Source organism: Tachypleus tridentatus, chromosome 3 (assembly GCF_004210375.1).
Source record: "Tachypleus tridentatus isolate NWPU-2018 chromosome 3, ASM421037v1, whole genome shotgun sequence".
NCBI classification, from domain to species: Eukaryota; Metazoa; Arthropoda; class Merostomata; order Xiphosura; family Limulidae; genus Tachypleus; species Tachypleus tridentatus.
Window position 1 is genome coordinate 7,241,248 of NC_134827.1, and position 11,264 is coordinate 7,252,511.

The 11,264-nt window shown below is 33.0% G+C and overlaps 1 long non-coding RNA gene across 2 annotated transcripts; it reads left to right on the top strand.

Moving 5' to 3' along the window:
• The first annotated feature begins 1,699 nt into the window (after window positions 1–1,699).
• Window positions 1,700–10,705, top strand: LOC143246011 (uncharacterized). 2 transcript variants are annotated; one of them, XR_013025721.1, is made up of 3 exons: window positions 1,700–1,950; window positions 10,112–10,155; window positions 10,558–10,705. It is a non-coding gene; the product is annotated as an uncharacterized LOC143246011 (long non-coding RNA). The 2 variants fall into 2 exon arrangements; XR_013025720.1 differs by lacking the exon at window positions 1,700–1,950 and adding an exon at window positions 4,736–4,972.
• The last annotated feature ends 559 nt before the right edge of the window (window positions 10,706–11,264 follow it).

Genomic DNA, 11,264 nt, shown 5'->3' on the forward strand with positions numbered 1-11,264 from the left:
GTAATTATAACGATCTGAATATTTTAGTCAAAATGAAATGGCATATAAAAATGAAAATTCATTATACCTAGACCGAAATCATACCACGAGCAAATGTAACATAAACACATTCAACATTCAACAACGTCATTCTTTGTACGTTGGTCATTAAAAGAAGAAGAAAACCCTGAAAACGTTGAAGAGAAATGAGTTTGCTAACCCGAGACTGTTCCTAGTTATTCATCAGAGTCGACTTATCTTCGGCACTTGTGTCGAATGAGTGAAAAGGCTTTTTTGACTAAGATGGGTTGTCGTTAATCATCTATACGTTAGTCCCTGTCACGTGACGCCTATTGTTATTAACTGCTACACCGTTCTCTTTCCCTGTACATAATTACTCTTCAACTAACCATCACTTTGATATATTTTCTGATGTTCATATTTTTTTACTTTCATTAATTATAATATTTATTAATTAATTATAATATTTATTTCTTCTTGTAGTTATTTTAACATTTCGCACTCGATAGAACTCGGAGTTCCTATGTAAAAGTTAATGAGAAAACAAAAAGAAACGAAATGAGTGAAATATATGCAAAAGTGTACTGCAGCACAGGAAGCGATAATAAAAGAAACTTAAACACATAAACATAAACCAGCAAAATTAAAACACTAACGTACGGTAGTAATTATCACGAAAATTTAAACAAGCTTATTCCAGAAGCAGGAACTATAGGTCTCAGCGGAAAAACACATAACATTCATTAACATGTAGTGATGAAGTGTTTTGATATTTCAAAATAAAACATTTACGTGGGTTAAGCTGGAATAGAGATAGTAAAATTTGAAACAACGTAAGATTATATGGTGCGTTTAATGAATTGTATTATTAAACATCAGTGTTTGGAAGAGAAATGTTCAATTATAACGTCAGTATACCCAACGTTTGTTGTAAATTATTGTCTAAAACCAATATGCGAAGGTCAATAAGTATCAGTGTAAAAAGGCTTTCTACTAATGCATTATTTTGTGGGTCGCGAGTTCGAATCCCGGTCGCACCAAACATGCTCGCCCTTTCAGCCGTGGGGGCGTTATAATGTAACGGTCAATCCCACTATTCGTTGGTAAAAGAGTAGCCCAATAGTTGGCGGTCGGTGGTGATGACTAGCTGCCTTCCTTCTAGTCTTACACTGCAAAATTAGGGACGGCTAGCGCAGATAGATCTCGAGTAGCTTTGCGCGAAATTAAAAAAACAAACAAACAAGCATTATTTTATACAATTCTTTCGGGCTGAACGTATAGTCAATTACTAAAATTTTTATGCGTTATGCATTATTAAATAAAAGGCGGCTTAGGTTGCCTTAGTGGCAGTAGCTACAGACCTAATACGAACAATTCGTTAACGTATATTTTCTCTATTTCTGTTTATTTAAGTTCAGAGGTTAGTAGAATTTCATCTTGTGTGTCTGTTCTGTTGTCTTTGACGGAGAGTCTCTGAATTTCTGTTTAAGTTATACAGCACGTGTTTCACTTCGTATACACTCCACCAACTAAACATTGAAGTACGTGCGTACTTACCACTGTGATCCTTCAATTATCTATTCTCTTGTAAACGTTTGTAGTTATCTTCAGAGTAAGATTGGTTGAAGGAAAGCAAAAATCTATATAATAAGCTATGTATACTCTGCCCGCTACGGGTATCGAAACAACTCTTCTCGTGCTGAATGTAGACAGTGATATTGTTGTGCCACTGGTGGCACATAATAAAAATAAGCCCAACTAACTTATCAGTTTATATAATAAACACTTAGCGATAACGCAGATAAAGGTATTCTTATTCTGTTTTCAAAACAAATATACAACTTAAAATGATTGCTACTACCAGTTAATAACATTATTAAATGGACTTTTCTTAACGTGTTAGTTAAGTAGAGCCGAATTCTTTCCCCAGGATCTCTACCTTTAATCAGTGTAAGTTTTCTAATATTTTATCCTAGAGTATTTGATAGTTATAAAACAAAATACAAATGTTATTGTTATTTAAAGGCTTTAAGTTTCAAGTGGACCGATCATAAAAATGCTTTACTATTCTTAAACAGTTTTCGAGCAAAAATTGATTCATTTTCGTTACCTGCAAGTTTCAAATAGTACTAATCTATCATGTATAGGTCGATGTTGCTGTTATATAGGAGTACAGACGCTAAGTTCAGGCCAGCGTAAGCTGCCAGATAAAAAGGTTTTTATACTCAGGTCCATAAATCTTTCATCGTGAAGCACTTTTAACATAAAAAGTTAATGAACCTTCTAACGTAACGAGGCTGGTCTTTCTATGAAGTTTATGGTGTTTTATGTTTCTGCCCGACAGCCCCATATTATATATTGTGATATATGGGATATGGAAATACGATGAAATACAATTTTATACTGTAGTACACTCATACCTGCCTTGATATGAATATATGTATATACGCATACACACACACTTATGCATATCCTGCTGATAACTTTAGCTTTTGATTTTTTTTGCCTGCTGCGTTATTACTAATACGTATAGAGGCTATATTATAGGTCATTCGTTATGAAGATAAATGTGGTATTCTTAATGGGGTTCATTAAATCAAACTGTAACGTGTAAACATTCTACAGAACACCATTCTGTGTTGTTCTCAGATAGTCACTATAATTACAGTTTTTTTGTTTTTTTTTACGTTCCGTCATAGATTATCACGATAACCTCTGTCAAATTAAAAACACGCCTATTATCAGGAATATTAAATTGAATGTAGATAATGTAATTTTAATGGTAACGATTGAAGCGTGCAAAACTTTAAGTTTATTCTGTGAGGGCTGTATATGGTGATTGTGAGAAAAGTTTTAGTTAATACGAGAAATACGTCATACTATTCAAATATGTTATATGTTTAATACATGGGGAGCAGCTAACTAACAAATTAGTGTCGAATATACATTGTTGGAAGTAATTTTATTGTTGAAGTGTGTATATTATACAACCTAACGCTACCTGAACATAATTGAATGAAAATTGGCTAAGTCCTGTTGAACATATTCTGATTAGAGAAAACTTATATTACGACCTATAGTGCAGAGAAAAAAGACATTACAATTTTTAGAGATCTTCTGTCTCTCTCTTCTTTTCTTTTTTATAGAGTTAATTCCACTGTTCTTATAATTTGATGTTTTATTAACTTCCAAATATAACACTCTTTTGATATTTAATTTTAAATAAAATAAGCTAATAAATGTCACGTTTTATCTTAGATTATCCTGTAGCTTAACCAGTATAAATTGTACAAAGGGACCGCGTGACATTTACTTTTCCTTAATTGTCACACAATACAGCGACCATGCTGTCAGCCCGCGGAGCTGCTATCTTATGAAGTAATAGAACAGGACTTGTGTTCATTTATCATGCATCACCTTATCTGATGGTCTCTGACGAAATTACATTAACGAGACAGCTGAGTGAATTACACGGAACTGCTGACGTGGCAAATTGCACTTGATGAGTCTGTGGAAAGTTTAAAAGCTCCGACAGAGGGCAACTAATGTTAGCTAAAGTTGGTCTATAGAAAAACTCGAGTATCATCCTGTACGGTTACGAGTCAGAATTCGAATGTATGACGAGAATTGATTTTCCTTGGAATAGTCCGAGTACGTGTTGTAAAGATATCCGCTTTTTCAGCAGAAGAAATATTTAGCTTACATTAAAAATAAACGTTTGATACAAATAATTCCTACTTTTATGGCTGTCATCAAAAATGTCTAATCATATGAGAAGTAAAACTGATTTTTTTTTCTTCTTCTAGCGTATTATTGCAATTATTATTTATTTATTTTATATTGATTTGTTTGTGTAGGAAAGACTAAAATGTAAACACATGTTATAAAGTTTATAAACCGTATTAGAGGTATAAGAGATTTATTTTTCGAAAAAATAGCTGTTGTATATTTATTTACAAATCAACTCACAAACTGCTCTTTACACATTCAGGTCTTATCTTTAAATAAATATCTATATAGTCAAAACAGTTGAAGCATTTTGCAACATTTAAGCTATGATAAAGAAATATAATTATTGTAACATAATGTAATTCACCTCCACACCATTACTTTATTGTTATGCAAATCAGACGTGCGATTTGAAATGATTACTCATTTAGTCTACGTACTGAGTTTTATTGGTCTTAAGAATTCTTGTTTCAGCTGTTTCATTCAAATAGAGAGCGGGCTGTTGTAATTGGCTACATGGGTCTCAAAATATTGTTAAACGGTTACACAACCACTTACAGATCCCTGGTTCTGTTATGTGGACACGTGAACCAGGAACACTATTGACAATAACGTAAGCATACGAAAGCCTTTTTTCTCTCCTGGCTTCTCGTAATCGTAAGGTACTTCTTCCGAGACTAACTCTGAAGTTTGCAGTCGCAACCACGGCCTTCTTGTCTATATACCGATGATTAGAAACAAAATTCAAGAGACTTATCTGTATTCTGGACGCTGCATTCTGCTCGTAAAAACATACAAAATATCTTACTCGGAGTGATTCTAAGAATACATCCACTAGACCAATAACATTTGGAACAATATTCTTTCATAGATTAATTCGTTTCACCCTTCAACTAGATAATAGGAACATGACGTATGTGGCGATGGTAGGAATATGGTGTGAGAAAAGATAAACACTGATGGATGTTAATGTTCAAAGTCTGCGAAATGATAAAGTTAAGGCAACACATAATAGGAACTACTTCTTACAATTGAATTATTTGTGCTGTCCAATGTTGTTCCCTGACTTAAGCCTAACACTGCTTTCGTGGAGATTGGCTCGAATTGTTCAACGAAATATTTTAAATATCTCCTCAACAGTACATCAGAACTTAATACTATTACAGTGTTTCCTTTCGTAATCATATTTATGCAACGATTGAGTCACAAGTTCTGGGAATGTCTGTCAATATTATAGTAAAAGGTTTGAATTTCTTGCTCTTTTTTTTTACATAATAACTTAAAAACCAAAAATATCGTGTCAACTAAATTCACCGAGTGGACATAGTTTCAAATGTATTATTAAGTACTAGTAATTAAAACAAAAGCATGATTCTAGTGTGAACAATATTATCATTACTCCTTGAAGTTAGCTTCCTTATAGAACGCAGGTGCTCCTTTAAAGGCTTAAATACAGAGTGAATATTGCGAACCGCGGTGTCTGTCCGAACATTCGTCTGTATTCTGTTTGAAAAGCTGCGCACGCAGGCAAAGCTCAACATTCATCTTTGAAATATAGCTTTGTGCGAAATTCAAAAACAAACAAACAAACAAACATCTTTGAAATGACTGGAGAACAGGCATAAGTAATGTTGATGCTAAATTCTATTTCGCAAGCATGATATTCTACAGAAAGTTATTAGTAGCTCTTAGCTTGTCTGAAATGCTCGAAAATTACTTTTCGTGGTGGGTGAAACCAAGCCCATGAAATAATTTCAATCGATAGATTAACTTAAACTTTTCTCGTCGCTGCGACGAGTACTTTTGCTTGTCCCTCGGTGGGCTCAGCAGATAGCCCGATGCGGCTTTGCTATAAGAAAACACACACACATACTTTTTGCTTGTGGTTTAATATTTTATTTCCCTAGCGGGTTATTTGCATATTTGTTCCCCGCTAGTACAGCGGTATATCTCCGAATTTACAACGCTAAAATAAGGGGTTCGATTCCCTTCGGTGGGTTCAGCAGATAGCCCAATGTGGCTTTGCTATAAGAAAACACCCTTTGCATATTTAAACTTTAGGCCTAATTGTCGTTGTTCAGGCGCCTGTATTGAGATAGTTTGACACATATAATACTTAATACTCATAAAATAGTAAATTTTAAAATTATAGAATCAAGAAGTTTAAAGATAAACTGTCGTTTTGTTTTTGTAGTTGTTGTTTTGCAAATTCGTGTGTATATATGTACATCATCTGAAAGCAGTGATTACTTTCTGTCGCGCGAAGTATTAACCGTAGAGCATCAAAAATGAATGAAGTTATCGCAGTGATTACATACCCGATAAACTCGTACTTTGCGTACGAAGTAATTGTCTTAAAATAAATGCTATAAACGTTGTAGTTTTGTACTCGTATAAAACGATGAATGTTAACCGTCATTTACCTGTGTATTCTTGTAAATGTAAAGTGCCACCGAACAATTAGTCATTAGGAATATTTAGGTTCCATGTGAGCTAGCAAGCATTAACGCAGAACTTACTGACACATATCGTTATTTTAATTGCACAGATATTTTGTTCTTCTAATGTAATAAACAGTAATTCTTGTCACCTGAATCAGATTACCTGCCACTTAGATCTCTTGAACCTCTGCTATTGATTTAATAATTAACGTATCCGATATTTCGCTGTACAACAATCAGATAGATAACTTTTACTTTTGTTTGGTTAATTCAATTGAAACTGAATATTTCTTCATTGTACATGTAATTGGAATCAGGAAACACTTTTATTTGAAAGTAGAAGGTTTGTTTGTTTTCTGAATTTCGTGCAAAACTACTCGAGGGCTATTTGCGCTCGCCGTCCCTAATTTAGCAGTGTAAGACCAGAGGGAAGGCAGCTAGTTGTCACCACCCACCGCCAACTCTTGGGCTACTATTTTACCAACGTATAGTGGGATTGACCGTCACATTATAACGCCCCCAAGACTGAAAGGGCGAGCATAGTTGGTGCGACGAGGATTTGAACCCACGACCTTCAGATTACGAGTCGAACGCCTTAACCCACCTGGCCATGCCGGGTCTTGAAAGTAGAAGGTAAAATAAAAAAAAACAAACTAACAATGTGTGTATATATATATAGGTAATAGTCCTAAATATTAATATGCCTTATTAATATATTTTGTCATAGAGTTATAACACAAGCCTGCGATGGTTTTAATGTTTTGAAAGTTTTACAGTTTCTACAGTAATTCCTGTTTGCTGAATCGAAAATTATTCATTTTTCTCCATATGTTTGCATTAAACGGTATATGAACTTTTAAATAGGTGAACCATTTTCATTGAAATCAGATTATATTTTGTTATGTTTAAAATGTTGACAACCATTAACTGTAGACTTCTTTAGACCTATCGCGATATGAGAGTCTTACCGGTCGTTCTAGAATCCGTGAGAAACGCATCGCTGGTATATTAACGGTTAACAGTCCGCATTGTGTGTTATTTCTGAATAATATTTATTTTTACGTGTATTTTAACATTAGCTTTTTCTTTTCATTATTATATATTCATTGCTATGGCAAGAAGAGGTTTTGTAAATGACCTAAACCTATTTTATAGTATTTGTAGTAAATTTGTTGTAAAGAAATGAAGACAAAACATTACATAATTCGTCATAAATGGGCATTACACGTATTTTGGAATACCAGTTGGGGTCCAAAACTAATCATGGGCTACATACAAAGTTTGCAGAGTGTTCGTTAAAGAATTGAGACAATAGACTGAAAGTAAGAAAAAATCTTGGCCTTTTGGAATTCTAGTGGTCTGGCTTGAGCCTAGAAATCACTTAGCTATTTTTACTCATGTAACTTGCAAGGTTATAACACTTGAAATAAAAAAGAAAATTTTTTATCTAAACCTTCAGTTTGCTGTAAGACCTGATGAACCTACTCCACCAGAGACTCTTGATACAATTTCATATCGTTCTGAATCTGATGTCATTAGAAATGACGATGGTGATGTTTTAAACCTGAAATGCCTGATAAATTATAACTCTTCACACAAGGTGATCTTGATTTGATAATATATCTGGACCTTCCAAAGCACCCAAATTACCAAAATATTGTCACTAACATTCATGATAAATTTAAGGAGTTGGGTTGTAATATGAGCTTGAAAGTACAATTCGTACACTCACGTATTGACTACTTTCCTGAAAATATCGGTGCCGTCAGCGAAGAACGAAGGTTTCATCAAGACACCGGCCCGGCATCGCCAGGTGGGTTAAGGCGTTCGACTCGTAATCTAAAGGTCGCAAGTTCGAATCCCGTTCGCACTGAACATGATCGCCCTTTCAGACGTGGGAGCGTTATAATGTGACGGTCAATCCCACTATTCGTTGGTAAAAGAGTAGCCCAAGTGTTGGCGGTGGGTGGTGATGACTAGCTGCATTCCCTTCAGTCTTACACTGCAAAATTAGGGACGTATAGCGCAGATAGTCCTCGAGTAGCTTTGCGTGAAATTAAAAAAAAATAAATAAACAAAAAACAATCAAGACACCAGGAAAATGTGGAGGAAGTATCAGGGAAGCTGGAATATTAGTATGATAACTGATTACTGCTTGTCGTTGAAACAAGATGCTCCAGACGCAACAGATTAATATATATTGTTACATAATAATTATCTATCTTAATATAAATAAATACAATCGATATTACAATTTGGTCTACAGTGAAAGTAAAAGGAAAGCTCTTTTCAACTATTCTTATGCTACGTTTGGCACAATGATTGATTTATGATCCTAGTTGTCTTATTATATTATAGGAGTTACATTTATGTAGAGACACCAGAGAAGGAACTTCTACTTTTGAGTTAATAATTAGTGTACTATTAGCTGAGCTGAGGTTACTTGAGTTATAAGTCTTGATGTTTCTAACGTGACCCAAATGGTGCTAGAGAGCCATACAACTTGAGACGCAATTTTATTTAAAAAAAAATCCTAACACACTTTGAAACTAATTTCCAAAAAAAATTAAAAAAGGAATAATATATATAAACTACTGGCATCACTATTATATGGAATGAAAATTTCACAACAAAGTTGACATTTACCTATAACAAAGCAGTCCCCAATAATCTTTTATAATACTATACTACTTTTATAACACTGTCATAATACTGTACTACTTTTATAATGCTGCTATAATACTATACTTTTATAATGCTGCTATAATACTATACTACTGTTTACAACACTGCTATAATACTATACTACTGTTTTAATACTGTTATAATATTATACTATTTTTAACATACTACTATAATACTATATTACTTTTACAATAATAATACCATACTACATTTACAATAATACTATAATACTACACTGCTTTTATAATAATATTATAATATTATACTACTTTTACACTACTACTCGCGGGTTCGAATCCTCGTTGCATTAAACATGCTCGCCCTTTCAGCTGTGGGGACTTTATAATGTGACGGTCAATCCTACTATTCGTTGGTAAAAGAGTAATCCAAGAGTTGGCGGTAGGTGCTAATGACTGGCTGCCTTCCCTCTAGTCTTACAGTGCTAAATTAGGGAGGGCTAGCACAGGTAGCCCTCGTGTAGCTTTGCGAGAAATACAAACCAAACAATGCTACTATAATACTACATTACTTTAACAATACTACTATAATACTATACCGCTTTTACAATAATACAACAATACTTTTACAATAATATTATAATACTACATTATTTTTATAATACTACTATAATACTACACTATTTTTATATTACTACTATAATACTGCTATGATACTACTGTAATACTATACTACTTTTACAATAATACTATACTACTTTTATATTACTGCAAAAATACTATACTACTTTTATAATACTACTATTACAATATACTACTGTAATACTATTAGCTTATGATTATTCCTAATAATTAAGGCAAAAACGGTTACTAGCTATCTAGGAGCATTACAGTGAACGTTCAAAAATGGTTGTATGATCCCACAATCCATCTGAAACAGCCAAACGAAGTTCATCACGTTTTTTGTTGTTGTTTTTTTTTTTTTTAACTAGGAGAAACTCTAAATAGTTTGTTACTAATAAAATGAGCGATAAATAAAAAAGGGAAAATTACAAATAAGTGCTAACAAAACGAGTAAAGAAGCTAAGACTAGTTCATATATTTATAATTTTTCTTTTGTTCTAATATTTAGTTATTCTGCTTAGACGTGACAAGTTCCTGCTTTTCAATACGTGTGAAAACAACAATACTTTTTTATGATTTAAGATTATGGGGCGTCCACGACTTCTTTGTATTTAGTTCAGTTTTGATATAGTGTGATATTAACAAAATATTCACAAGCTGATTTCCATTTCACAGCCACTTCCTTGCTGTTTCCACGCGGTTTAACAGCTTCAAGTGAAGTAAGTCTATTTACACCATGTTTTATTATTAGTTTAAAACGTTAGCGGGTAGAAAAATGAGGTCAAATCGAATCGTCGAAGTGAAAACAGCACACGTCATAATTTACTTTGGAAAGCTTATCTCGTTGACCCATGATACTGAATGCAATTAAGTTACTTCTATAAATCATAAGTTTATTACTCTAATCCACAGAGATATGTAAATGATCACCTTATGCTATACATTGTTGCTAAACAGAAATTAACGAAATAACTAGTTACTTCAAAACATTGTTTAATTCTTGGTAACTTTTTCCAATTCACCCTCTTAAATATGTGTTCATTATTTCAATTTGTTATGAAACCGTGAGCAAATGTTGAGCATTTTATATATGAACTATAGTATTTCATTTTCTCTTCTAGTAACGAGAGATCAGAGATCAACGATTCTGTGTCACAACTGAAGATAATTTTAATTCAAATCGTTCGTCCTAGCTATAATGTGACTCTTTCCTGGGAGTTATGTCTTTGTGTATATTTTTCAAAAAAATCATCTGTCCTAGGTGCTATGTCTTTTTACGTGTTTTTGAATAAAATTATTTGTTTTTTTTAAGTTGTGCTTCCCTGTCTTTTACAATAAAATTCAGTATTCTGAGTGCTCTGCCTTTCTACATATCTGTCAATAAAATAATATATTGTGGCTGTCATGTGACTGTGCATATAATAATATGTGTTGTCTACGTGTTTAAAACATTATTACCTTACATTTCTGTTTTTAAATAATCAATACTGAATAAACATGTAGTAAATTTCACTTTATTACTCTAATCTGCAATTAGCTCAAAATAAGTGCCATAAACATAAGTTTGTTTTACATTTTTTCAGTGGTTTGGAAGTGACTTAATACTGTTTTCACTCATGCATTGTCAAACAAACAAGTAATGATGATTTAGAAACTGAACTATTTAGCTATGGTGGTAGATTATCTAGTTATCACCAAATAATATTTAAAACACTTTTCTTGCATGAAACAATGGTGCGTTATAATCACTTTCAAAATTTGTAAATTTATTTATATTATCGATATAATTTTTTTCCTTTAATTTATTATTCTTTTCACTGACATTTAT